General features: G+C 40.0%; 1 protein-coding gene across 10 annotated transcripts in view; it reads left to right on the top strand.

The window, feature by feature from the left end:
- ANO10 (anoctamin 10) overlaps nucleotides 1-12,393 on the top strand; it is a 213,525-nt gene that overhangs the window by 109,825 nt on the left and 91,307 nt on the right. Inside the window, exons 12-13 of one of the 10 annotated variants that reach the window (XR_012323976.1) lie at nucleotides 248-836; nucleotides 1,268-1,365. The exons of 5 other annotated variants lie outside the window; for them this stretch is intronic. The gene's annotated coding sequence lies outside the window, so the exon portion shown is untranslated. Of the gene's footprint in view, nucleotides 1-247; nucleotides 1,371-12,393 lie in introns of all 10 variants that reach the window. 4 more of the 10 variants (XR_012323978.1, XR_012323979.1, XR_012323975.1 and 1 more) reach the window with 4 other exon arrangements.

The following is a 12,393-nucleotide window of genomic DNA, read 5'->3' on the forward strand; positions in this document are numbered from 1 at the left end:
TTCTGAGATGAGAACAACATGATAAATGAGTTGTGACTAATAAGATCTAGATAATACTGCAAGAGCGTTTTCTTTTTTTGAAAAGTGGAGGATTAACAGGCATTCGGTGAAGTGTATTGAAGTGTGCTCATTTTAAATGGCAGTTTAGCAGGAACACTGTATCTTAAATATATTTTATTCATCATAAAAATGGAAGGAATGGTTTTTTCTTGAATTATTTACATGTTAAATTCTTTACCTTTTCTAGCTCTTCTGAGAAACAAGGTACATCTGTCTCTGCTACAAATTGAAACATAAACTTCATTTCTTCTACAAGTGTGCTTTATTCCTATTATGCATACTTGTAATATCCTGGCCCTGTGGGAGGAATAAAAAAGGAATAACCTCTGCCCCAAGGGACCGTATTATTTTGTTAAACATAAATACAAGATGGGGAAACTGCAGAATAATGACCAGATAGAAACAAACCCCACTGGCTGACAGTTTTGGTGCCTTGACTCTGTGTGTATGTATGTCACCTGCTCTTCTGGAATATTTGTCACAAAATGACAATGTTTTGGTTCTATGACCTGAAAGATGACCGACTGAAAAGAGCATGTGAAGAAAATGTCTTAGCTCGCTCCTGGTGAGTAAGAAGGCCGGGTGGGGTTTTGCAGCAGACCTCTGGTAAAGGGCTTTGATGCGGCATAATTTGGGGTGTCGCTGTACGTGAGTAAACCCTTGGCGATGATGGCAACGCGTGAAAACACATGCTCCTCAGTCAATCCACGAGTGACGTAACGTCCAGGGAATCCAGCCTGTAGGCAGTCTTCGAGCTAAGCTGGAAAAATTCTCTGGTAATTAAAGCAATTTTAATTTGATTCTGATCTTCCCGTTGCAAAAATATGTGAGAGAGAATTTTATTCTGACCAGGGATCCGGTATTCAACATCTTAGAAATTACCAGACACGTTGGATTTAACTATATTTATTTTCAACTATAAGTGGCACTTTTTAGCGTAAACCTTATACAGTATTAAGAAACCCAGTTACCAGTCACAGAATTTTACTAATGCTGACACCGTCTCATACTGTGCCAGAAAGCTGCTTTCGTGTTCACGTAGTCTATCTTAGTTTCACTAAAACAAATCAGAGAAACTGTCATTGTACTTAGAGAATTCAGAAGAACTTCATTCAGATTTTTACTGTTATCTTTGAAACAGACTTTGGACTATTTGAGAAACTGATTCAAGAATAATTTTCTGAAAAGACTTTCTCCTCTAAACTAGGTGAAATAACCTGATTAAAACAACAACAGCAGCAGCAAAAAGAACACCTTTCTTAGCAGTGGCAGAAAACAGACACCATCACAGCAGAGCTGTAATCAGTTAGGTACCAATTACATTGCCCACCTGTTTCATAATTGTTATTTACATTTCTTAGTGGAGGGATTTCATGCTTTTTCCCTTGGTTCCTCTATGTTTTTTGTTTGTATTGATTTTTTTTGCACCTATAGATCCCCAACACTTTGTTGTATCGTTATGTAACAAGACTCAAAGCTTCAGTGCAAATGGCAGCCATACTCAGTTTCGCCAAAAAAAAAAATCCCTTTACCTCAGCCGTAACACCGCCTCACGGGAGTGCAGTCTTTAATAGGATGCATGACTGGTCAGTGATGAGAACTTTCTGTACCTGACAGCACTGAAAATATCACGCGGACATAACTCTCAGAGCAGCCGCAGCAGCCTGCAGACTGAGGCCGGATTACCCAGAAGCCTGTTAGCAATGAATCCTTTTTAGTTTCTTCAGAGATGATTTCATAGCCATGTGAGAAAATTAATTTTCTACGTCATGGTACAGCTCACTTCCCTTTGCCTAATGCAGGTCTCTTTCTCCGGTCCCTTCGCATCACGTGGCTTAGCTGTGTCTGTCCCCGAGCTCTTCATTCACTGCTGCTTAAGCTTCTGATTGGTCTTGAGGGGAGCGGATAAACTTGCTTTGTGACTTGGGAGCCATCACATTTGGTCTCTGGGCCTACTCCCCTCTCCTCATCTACTGGGATGACTGTTTGCAGTGAACTATTTGTTAGATTTGGATTTCCCAAGAGGAAAGGAACTAGGCGATACAGGAAATAAAAATAAATGACCAAAATACAGCAGAAACATCCTTTTAAGGATCTGAGGGTATGTAAAGGTGTTTTAAACCACTAGAGGGAGCCCATACTGTTCTGATTTCTGAATCCTGTACCGTTTATCTGTTGGATTTTTTTGGCTGTAGAAAAGGATACCTCCAGCCAGTGGTTGACACATCTGTGATTTCAATGGTCTTCTTCAGTTTGCTTTTAAGAGGAAAAGGGAGATCACCAGATCAGAACCACTGTCTACACTGATGTTCTTGTCCCCCTGTGCTCCGTGTCACAGAACGTGATGCGGGTGAAGTAATTTGAGCGAGGACCCTGCACTGGCTCTTTGACGGGGGTCCCTGGCTCTCCTCCGTCTTCCCCATAACACTCACTGTCATCTTCCACGCCCCCCTCCCCAACCCAGGCAGATGTAGTCATTCAGCAGACTGTCAGTCATGTGTAGACATTACACTGGGCTCTGGCCAATTGGAAGGTGAATAATACAACCGTCTCTCTCATCAGGGTAGGAATCTTAGTCTTAGGTGTTGTGTTATGGCCTCTTTCAACCTCTCCTCCCTTTGCTGTCCTCTGAGGAGCTTTGTCCTCGTGATTTCTCAGATATCCTTTACCTCTTCAAATTCTTTAGGTTCTCTATCTTTCCATCAGTGGAGTTGTCTTTGTGTTTCATTGTCTGAGTGCGTGGAAAGGATTACTCAAAATACTTGTGTCTTAACATTCAAGTTACTAAAACCCATGAATGTAAAAAAAACAGTGTTTCTTACACTCAACTTATAAAGCTTACTTTGCTTGTAAACCTAGTAAATTTTACATGAAATCATCCTTTTATTTATATTTTGATTAATATTCAATAAACTTATAAATAAACACATTAGGACTCCCTAAACTACTAACCCCAACACAAAATTAGTTAACATTTAAACTTAATTTGCAGACTTCATGTGTCTGACTCAAACCTGTCAAAGCTTGACAAAGCATCCTTGGAATCTAACAAGCGGAATCTTCTGAGCGTCAGGCAACTCAGATAAAATACAGCTAACCCATAAAAGTAGTAGATTAGATTCTGTTAAGCATTTCAAACATGTTAAAAGAAGGAAGCACAAAATTGCCCAGTAATTTTTAAAAATGTTGTCGCACCCTTATGATAGGACTTACCCAAAGTTGTTCTATCTATTTCATCCCAGGTTCCTCACTCACCTGACGGGAACAGAATTACTCTTTCTGCTGTAACCCATACAGCAGCTGGGGTTATAGCTTTGGTGAGGCTGTACCAGGTCACAGGGCTGGGGATGCTTCCAGTTTTTCTACCAAAGCCACAGTTTATTGAACCCATCTCACAGGAATGGTCTTACAGTAGTAAGACTTTGTTCACCTTTTTTAAAAAAATGTTTGGAATTTATAAAATTTTATACTTCCTACCCCAGCGAATGAGTAAGTTCTTCCCTGAGAAATTTGAGTTGATTCAGTTTGTTGTTCCCCTCCCCCCATAAGCCTTTTACCCACGCTTCACCGGTTACCTGTTTCTTTGGCCACCATTCTATATTGACCTATAGGAAGTCATATAGATCTGGAAGCTTATCTAAACCTTCATAGCTTATGCCAATTCAGAATACATACACTGAAAAAGCTAAGATATTTATTGGGATAATTTCTGTAACGGGGGTGTGGGTATGTGTGCATGTGTGCCTGTGTGCATGCCCATGTCTGTTCAGGGTTTAAAAGACAACTTCCATCTTCAGGTTAGTTACATCCAAGGGGGGTTTTGGTACCAGTATCTGTAAAGTTACAGCTTAGGATAAAAGCTCAACAGATTATGCCACCTCATTTCATTGATTCTAAGGGCACATCTTTTCACATTTTAATGTCTCTGAAATTGGCGGCCTTTTACAGTGGCTGTCATCAGGTGGATGCCATGAGATGGTTGCCATTGTCAGTACATGGGCACATTGAATCTTACTGCCGGTAGTGTGATTTGGCAACTGTAACTTCTCATGGTTTCAGCCGAAAAGCTGTTAAGAACTCTTTGAAAAAGGGGCAATGAGTCCTGGGTGGTGCGGAATACCTTACTAGTATAAAGAAAAACTTTAAAAATATATTTGTATCCAACAACTACTTTGCTGTCTTATTAGTGATGATTGGTTGTTCGTTGTATCTTGAGTTTATACTCAGATGATGTTTTCTCTTCTCTGCCAATACTTAACACTATTTATTTTATATCTTGTTGCATTAGCTAGGGCCTCCAAAACAATATTGAATAGTAAACATCTCTGTCTTAGTCTTGACTTAAATGGTAGTAGCCTAAGTATTTCACTGTTTAATAAGATGTTATAGGTTTGTAGTAATGACCTTGATCTTATTTAAGTATCTTTTTCTACTTCTGTTTTAGGTAGTTGTTAGTTTACATGCTTGTTTTAATTAGGAATGACTATTGAATTTTCCCAAATGATTTTTTAGCCCCGTGCTTTATTGATATAGTTTTAATTTTTTTTACTTTAAGAAAACGTAAATGTAATAAATTATGTTGACAGCTTTCCTAATGGTGAGTGATTTCTGCATTCTTGAAATAAACCCTGCTTGGTCATTTTATATTATTCAGTTAATTCACTGCTGGATTCCATTTACCAGTAATGTGTGTGTGTGTGTGTGTGTGTGTGTGTGTGTGTGTGTGTGTGTGTGTGTGTGTGTGTGTGTGTGTGTGTGTGTGTGTGTATAGGACTTTGGCATCTATATTTATAAGTGAATTTGGTCTTTTTTTAAAATCAGGTTTTAGTATTAAGTAGATTCTAGCTTCTTTGAATGAATTGGGGTAGCTTTTCGTCCTTCTCCATGGTCTAGACTGGTTTGGGTACATAGCAAGTACCTGTTCTCTTATGATATCTACTGCCCAGTGTTAATAAAGTGTGGGGTTTTACCAAGCTTTTAATCTTTACCATTGTGATTTTAAAATATAACCTCATTGCCTTAAAGGATGATCTCTAAAATTCTTTTTTCCCTGTCTCTTTCAAACTGCCAGGATATGGGTTCTTTTAATGTTTTGCTTCTCATTTTGTTTGTGTTTACGGGAAAGTTTTAGAGTTTCAATAACTCTAAATAATTTCAGGCTGAATGCTTATTGCAAGAGGAGGGAACAAATGAAGGGAAGAGCTATATATATATATACCATCTAAAGCTTTTGCTGTTAGAGATGTGAGTAGATTTAGTAAGAAAAGGAGAACAGGGCTGGAAGTCAAAAGCCTGCTTCCAGCCCCAACTCCCTGAAAACTGGGCGACGTTAAGCAAGCCTTCGCTGAGCTTCAAGTTGTTTTTTCCTCATCTATGTGTCATGTTGATAACTGCTTAATACAGTTGCCTTGAAGATCAGAAGAAGTAGTATTCAAGGGCTTCCAAATCCTTAAAGCACCGTATTGTTGCAGAAGGTACTTTATGGGATTATTCATTTTTATGTGGGATTATGATTAGTTATAATAGAAGCCCTCTTCAGCAAAAGGAGATTTTTGTTTGTAAATGTTTAGGTAGTTGTTTATTTGTTGTAAGACAGTCTTTTTTGATGAGGACCACTAATGACCATGAGACAATAAAAACAGGTTTTAAATTTTATTAAGTAATCTCAATTTTTACAGATGTTACATTACGCCAATGAGCCAGGCCCAGTAACACTTTAATTTCCTGGCGCCATTAGCAACATTAAGAAAGTGAAAAAAACACTAGCTCATTAATTTTGGGGGTGTCACTATACTTTTCTTGTCCTCATAGAGAGAGAAAGACTTTTTCGCTGACCTTTATTTAGTCACTTGGAAGTAGACACCCCCTTTTTTTTTTGGTAGCAAAGTGCTTCTTTAGCACACACACACAAATAATTTTCTCTAGCATGTACTTAGAATATTAGCTAATTGAACCACCACGTGTTTTGAGCGCCTGAAATGAAAATTATTGAAGAATTCGTCCTGTCAGCCTGTGTGCTCTCCACAGCATTACTGTGAAAGCCTGCTGCTTCCTCTTTCACCCTTGGTGTCTTTAGTGGTCCTCACACCAGGTCCCTACTCAGCAGCGCGATACGCTGCAGACACGGAAAGTCCAAATACGTGGCCAGCTGGTCATGCCGTTGGGGGAGAGTGCAGTCCTTTGTCTGTAATCAAGCATGGATGACATTGGCTTATGAGTCCGCCGAGTGGTGCAAGGTGCCAGGGCATTGATGTTAGTCGTTCGTGTCTGTTGCATGGTTGGCAACCAGGCCAAGTGTTGAGTGTCGCCCCAGGGTGCATCCACAGGGGCTGTTAACGCGAGTCTAGTGTGGCTGGCTGCTTCTTCAGTGAAGTGCGAATGAAAAGAACAAAACCTGTCACCTGAAGGAAAAGTTGTAAGATCCCCCAAACACTGTAAAAATATATGGTTACTAAGCTCACTGAGAAAAAGGCCTAGGGCCTGGAAGCAGACCTTTTTCACTCTGGCTCGAGTCACTTAGGAGAACGTTCTTTCCACTACCAGTGAACAAACAAAGACAAAGAAGAGAATGAATTTTTTTTCTACAGAATGATCGTCTTGCTGGATTTCTGCTTTATGGCATTTGGTGCTGATCGCTCATCCGCGTGCAGAGCACAGGAAGCTCAGAGCATGCAATCACTTGTTCCTAAGAGAAGATATAATTCAATAATTCTTGAACATGGCCCCAAATTGAATCTCTTAAGGCATAAATTCAATAAACAGTCCCTTTCCCTAACGTCGGTGTCCTATTTATTGGATTGCCTGTCCATTACCCATTTCTTCTGGAAGCTGGCCTCCCTGGTCCCTAACTCAGTGGGTGTAGCCAGGGCTCCCGGTGGGAGCTGGACCCCCGCCCCCACCCTGTTCCCTGCCCAGTGGTGAGCTTGTGAACACCCAGCCCAGGCTCCTCTGGACGACCTTCCTTGGAGGGCTTGGAATGGCCAGCGGGGGGCGCCCGGCTTCGTCTGGCTGCTCTCCTGGCTAGGGGAGTTAACTCAGGAACTATTGTTCCTGACCGTTTGGGTTGCACATTTGGGGAAGCAGAGAGGGCCCCTCAGGAGGCAGAGAGCGGCCAGAAGTAGGAACTCAGAAAAGCAGAGACTCAGGGCCCAGGCCTGGTTGTTAGCATGTTCATCTGAGTGTGTTGTCCACTGAGATGCCCATTCCAGAGGGCGGGGCCGTCCTGGGAGCAGTTCCTGGAGCAGAGTTGTTCCTGAAGTAGCTGGTTTCACGCTGGGGGCAGGTGGCATACGTCGGATGACTGTTCTCGTGCTTCTAGCCCTGAGTTAACTGTGGTTCTCTACAGGCACAAATTGTGTCTGCCTTAGTACTTGCTATAACTTAAAAACTAGATTTTACACATTTTTCTGCTTATCATCGACCACACGCTCAGTTTCCTTTTCTAATTGTACTTTATTTTTGAAAGTAGCACATACTCATAATTTAAAAACCTGAATATTCTCTTGAGAAGTAACGACAAAATAACAGGTCACTTCCCCTTTCTGATTTCCTAGAGTCAGTGACTTAGCATTTTCACCCTTTCTTCTGCTGGTTACCTGTACATTTCCAAATAGCCTGTTTCTAGTGTTACTGACTCCCTGCTGTGTAACATAAATGCTTTTACACCCACCACATACTTCTTTTTTTTTTAGATTTAATTTTATTTATTTTTTTATACAGCAGGTCCTTATTAGTCATCAGTTTTATACACATCAGCGTATACATGTCAATCCCAATCGCCCAATTCATCACACCCCCACCCCCACCACCCCGGAGCTTTCCCCACTTGCTGTCCATACGTTTGTTCTCTACATCTGTGTCTCAACTTCTATCCTGCAAACTGGTTCATCTGTACCATTTTTCTAGGTTCCACATATATGCGTTAATAATACGATGTTTGTTTTTCTCTTTCTGACTTATTTCTGCTATCAGATGTTTAGCATCCAAGAGCTCTTCTTTGTTCTCTGAGTGTTTCCGCCCCCTTTTAAAACTAATATCCTGTATTTCTTTTCATGAATGCAGTGTCATCTCTCTGAAGTTTTTTTCTGTTCCCTGCCTGGTCTCTGTCTCCTGCTCCCCCCTTTCAGTGTAGTGGCATTTTCCCTGGTATGGTCTCTGGAGACGAAGTCTCTTGTCTTTCACTGGGCTGGAGGCCTGGCTCTCAAGGCTGGGAGAGAGGGGCCAGCGGGGAGGCTCCTGTCCTCCTCCTGTCCTCCTTCAGCTGGCCCTTCAGAGGTCGCAGAGCCCTGTCTCCCGTACTTCACTGGGGTGTGGGCACTGTGGATGGTCATTTTAGTGAGAGTTTTGAAGGAGAGGAGAGTAGAAATAAAAGTTCATCTGTTTATTCCAGAAGGCTCTCAAATCCCAGTATTAGATTTTGATTTTAACCATTTGGTAATTAGCTTTTCTCGTACATAGTCTATTTAATACTGTTACTTAGAAATGCCTGCAGCCGTTGACTCCCTACCCGCCAAGCTCTCTTCGGGTCAGACGAACCAACCTCATTTTACTAAAGGTCATTACTTCCGTGGTTCTTTCCTTATCATTGAGCCCTAGGAATTTGTTAATTTTGGCAACATTCTTGAGTTTTAGATGGGTCAACTTCTGAATTAATTAGCATCAACATTTAATATTTATTTTTTATTTCTACCTGTACCTACTTGAAGAAGAAAGTAACAACAAAGTTAAAAATATGAGTAGGATAATGAGGTTAAGAAACTTTGATAGACTATCTGGGATGAAAGGGACAGTATGTTCTTACTTATCCACAGAAGACAAAATATTTAATACAGTTGGGCTTTAAATCTTGCCCTTAATTTCTCCTGTCAACTGAATTAAAAAAGGAAAGGTAGTACATCTTTTTTTGTTATTAAGCAAAAGAAAGCATAGAAATTCTTGAGACAATTTTTAAAAAAATTAAACTCAAAGATGGTAATGCATGGTAAGCACTGTTTTGAAGCGTTAACTTAAAAAGCAGTTACTGCTTCCCCAGAGACTAGCTGTGGTGAAGTAGCTTCAGGACGTTCCCACCCTCACCCACCTGTGCCTGTGCTGTGCAGGTTGGCTGTCACCTGCCAAAGTCAAAGGCTTCTGTGCAAGTGGAAGTGCTTCTCCTTTTCGTGCTCGTAAACAGCAGCAGGCACCCTCTGTGTTGAGATTATACTTTGTCCAAACACTGAGGCCACGTCAACCCATCTTCCTGGGTGCTTCGCACATGATCACACCCCAAGTTCGTCTGACAGTCAGGGACCTGTAAGGACATTACCGATAAGGGGTGCTTTGCCATCAGACCATGCCGGTCTGCTCTGAGCTTACCACAAATACAGTGTTGTGGTCCAGCATCTGGAGGAAGCATCTGAGCCTTGGATCTGTGTTGAGATTGTTTCATTTGATTCATGAGTAACTTGTATGTGATGATATGGTGATCTAACACAAAAAATAACCATCAGCTGGTCTTAACTATGTTCTTAGTAAGACGAACTGGAGGGTCATAGTGGGTGGATCATGTCCTGTTTCGTTTTCTATCCCTACCTCCTAGGAAAGTGCCTGGTATATGGTAGATGCTTAATAAATGTTTGTTGAATAAATAATTTATAAGTTATTTCCATATTGATAAATAAAAAGAAAAACATACTACATCTTTTCTGCATATCTGGATAAATCTTAGCCAGTGCAATGCTTTTGGTGTGCCAGCTTTCTTAACAGTTTGTAATACTCTCTCTTCTCAATGGCATTAATAGGTTGAGTCACCAATTTTAATTTGAGGGATAATGAAGGATTTCTCTATTTCCAGAACAGATGAATACAGGACTTGTCTCTAGGGAGAGCAGTGTAGGATGGGGGTAGGAGACAGGTCAGGAATGGACGGAAGATCTCCTTCTCAGTGTACCCTTTGTGTATTTTTAAAATCATGTGTACACATTACTTTCTCAAATGAAAAAATATCTGACCCATGCTAAAAGAAAAAGAGTGCTATTATTTGTGCCTAAGCTGAGGAGAACGTACTTACCCTGCTAATTACATAAATAGTTGGGCAACAGCTGTGTAGCTCGCCTTTCAGAGCATACCCAGTTGTTCTGGGGACTGAAAGGTTTATCAAGGAGACTTTTTTTTATAGATTGTTCAGTCAGTTGGTTATTATAACATAGTGAAACTCTTGGCTTTTCTCTGGGAAAGACCCCAAGATCTGCCCACTCAGGAGATCTGCCTCTGTTGAGTAGACCAGGGAAGCTACTTACCAATCAGAAAGCGGGTTGCCATCTTTTATTTCTTCTTCCAAAACCCATAGTGTCGTCATCCATGTATTCAGAGCTAGACTTTTTTTTAACAGTTAATCTTAGGTTATCTTATCATTTTAGTGTTTATTAGTGGTACAGTTTGCTTATACACATTTCCACAAAGTGATCTAACTCAGGATTTCCTGATAAGATGGTGAGGTAAGGGGAGAAGATTACAAAGAAAAAGAAAACTTAGGGGAAAACTCCACTGGCACAGAAACAGTGAGCTAGTAGGGAAGTGTTGCCCACTGCATCCCACAAGCAGTGATGAGTTTTCACCCGCCACAACACATGAAGGAAGGAAGGACAGATCAACTACAGGAAGACACCAAGAACCAATCTGTGACTTCCCTTCCTGAGAAAGTTGGTGCAGTGTCATGAGAATTAACTTTCGCAGATTCTAGCAGACCACTACAAACCCTACTATCTGGAGAGACAAGAGCTGGCCTAGGAGAAGCAGGGGCCATTTCTACCCCAGGATTCAATTAACATTCAGAGACTTGGCACAAGGATACTGCCATGATAAACCAAAGCTTAGGGACAGCCATCGGGTCTACCAACAGTTATTTAGTTATTTTATGAAGCTTTCTTTTGTCCCCACCCCCTTTTTTTTTCATCCGTGCTGCGCAGCATTCAGGTTCTTAGTTCCCCGACCAGGGATCGAACCTGTGTCCCCCTGCAATGGAAGTGCGAAGTCCTAACCACTGAACTGCCAGGGAATTCCCTCCTTTTGGTTCTTAATTAAATGTGATTAAGTACATGACAATTTCAGGGAAAAAGTAGATAAGCTAAAAGAAAAATACATCACTCAAATCTAATACCAGAGAAGACCAGTTAACAAAATAAAATAACTGAATAAGCAGTGTATCAAAACATCTGATTTTAAGGTAAGTCAGGTAGAATAAATGGTGAAATAATGGTCATGAACATTTTTGGAGAAAATAATGCAGTGGAAGGGGTTTTTCCTATCATATGTTATAAGCTACAGCCACTAAAAAATCATGGTACTGACACCAGAGTAAATAGACAAATAAATGGGACAGAATAGAAAGTCCAGGAGCTGTCAAAGTGTAGATATACACAAATTTGGTATATGTTACGGTAGGTATTTCTTGTCAGAAGAAAAAGATGAACTGGTTATTGAATGGTGGTGGGACAACTAGCTAGCCATTTAGGGGGGATAGTTAAAGTTAAATCCCCTCTTTTAATTGTATATTAGATGTAAATTCAGTAAAATTAAGGATATAAATATAAAAGTGAAACCAATTAAAGTACTAGAAAGAATTATATGAATATTTAGCTGATCTTTGAATGGGGAACCCTTTTACTATAAGAATGACACCAAAGGAAGAAACTATAAAAGACTCACAAGTCCTTCACAATGTTGAATGTAAGGTTCAAGACCGAAAAGGAGCTATTTGTCCAACATTAGACAGTTGATTAAATGTTGGCCTCTCCTATGGTATACCTTGCCTCTATGAAAATAAAACTGTATATAAAACATTATTATTGGGAAGAGGGCCATGATATAATGCTAAGTGAAAAACTTATACATGTGTATATTTACATGTATGCATTTCTATAGGAAAAGGCCTGATGGTTCTAATCCAAATGTTAATAGCAATATTTTTTCTTTGGCTATTAAGATCTGGGTATTTCTTTCCCTTTGAATTTTCTGTGTCTTCTTTCCTTTTTTTAAAGTTGTGATTATATGTTTAATTAATTTAGTTTAAAACCAGGGGACAAATAAGTTTTACAAAATAATTGGTGATAATAAAATTGGAGAGAAAAATGGAGATTTAAACTACCCTCTGGACTAGACTAGATAGATTTCTTAGAAGGATTTTGGGTATCCTCTGTTTTATTGCATAATAACTGCATTGCATTATATGGCAACTTGAATCTATAAATAAATAAATAAATGCAAATTTGTTTAAGCATAAAAGCCAAATGTATATATTGCTTCTAAAATAACTCTAAAAGATTGTATTTTTAAATGGTGATTTCTCTTAGTTGA

This window comes from Tursiops truncatus, chromosome 10 (genome assembly GCF_011762595.2).
Source record: "Tursiops truncatus isolate mTurTru1 chromosome 10, mTurTru1.mat.Y, whole genome shotgun sequence".
NCBI classification, from domain to species: Eukaryota; Metazoa; Chordata; class Mammalia; order Artiodactyla; family Delphinidae; genus Tursiops; species Tursiops truncatus.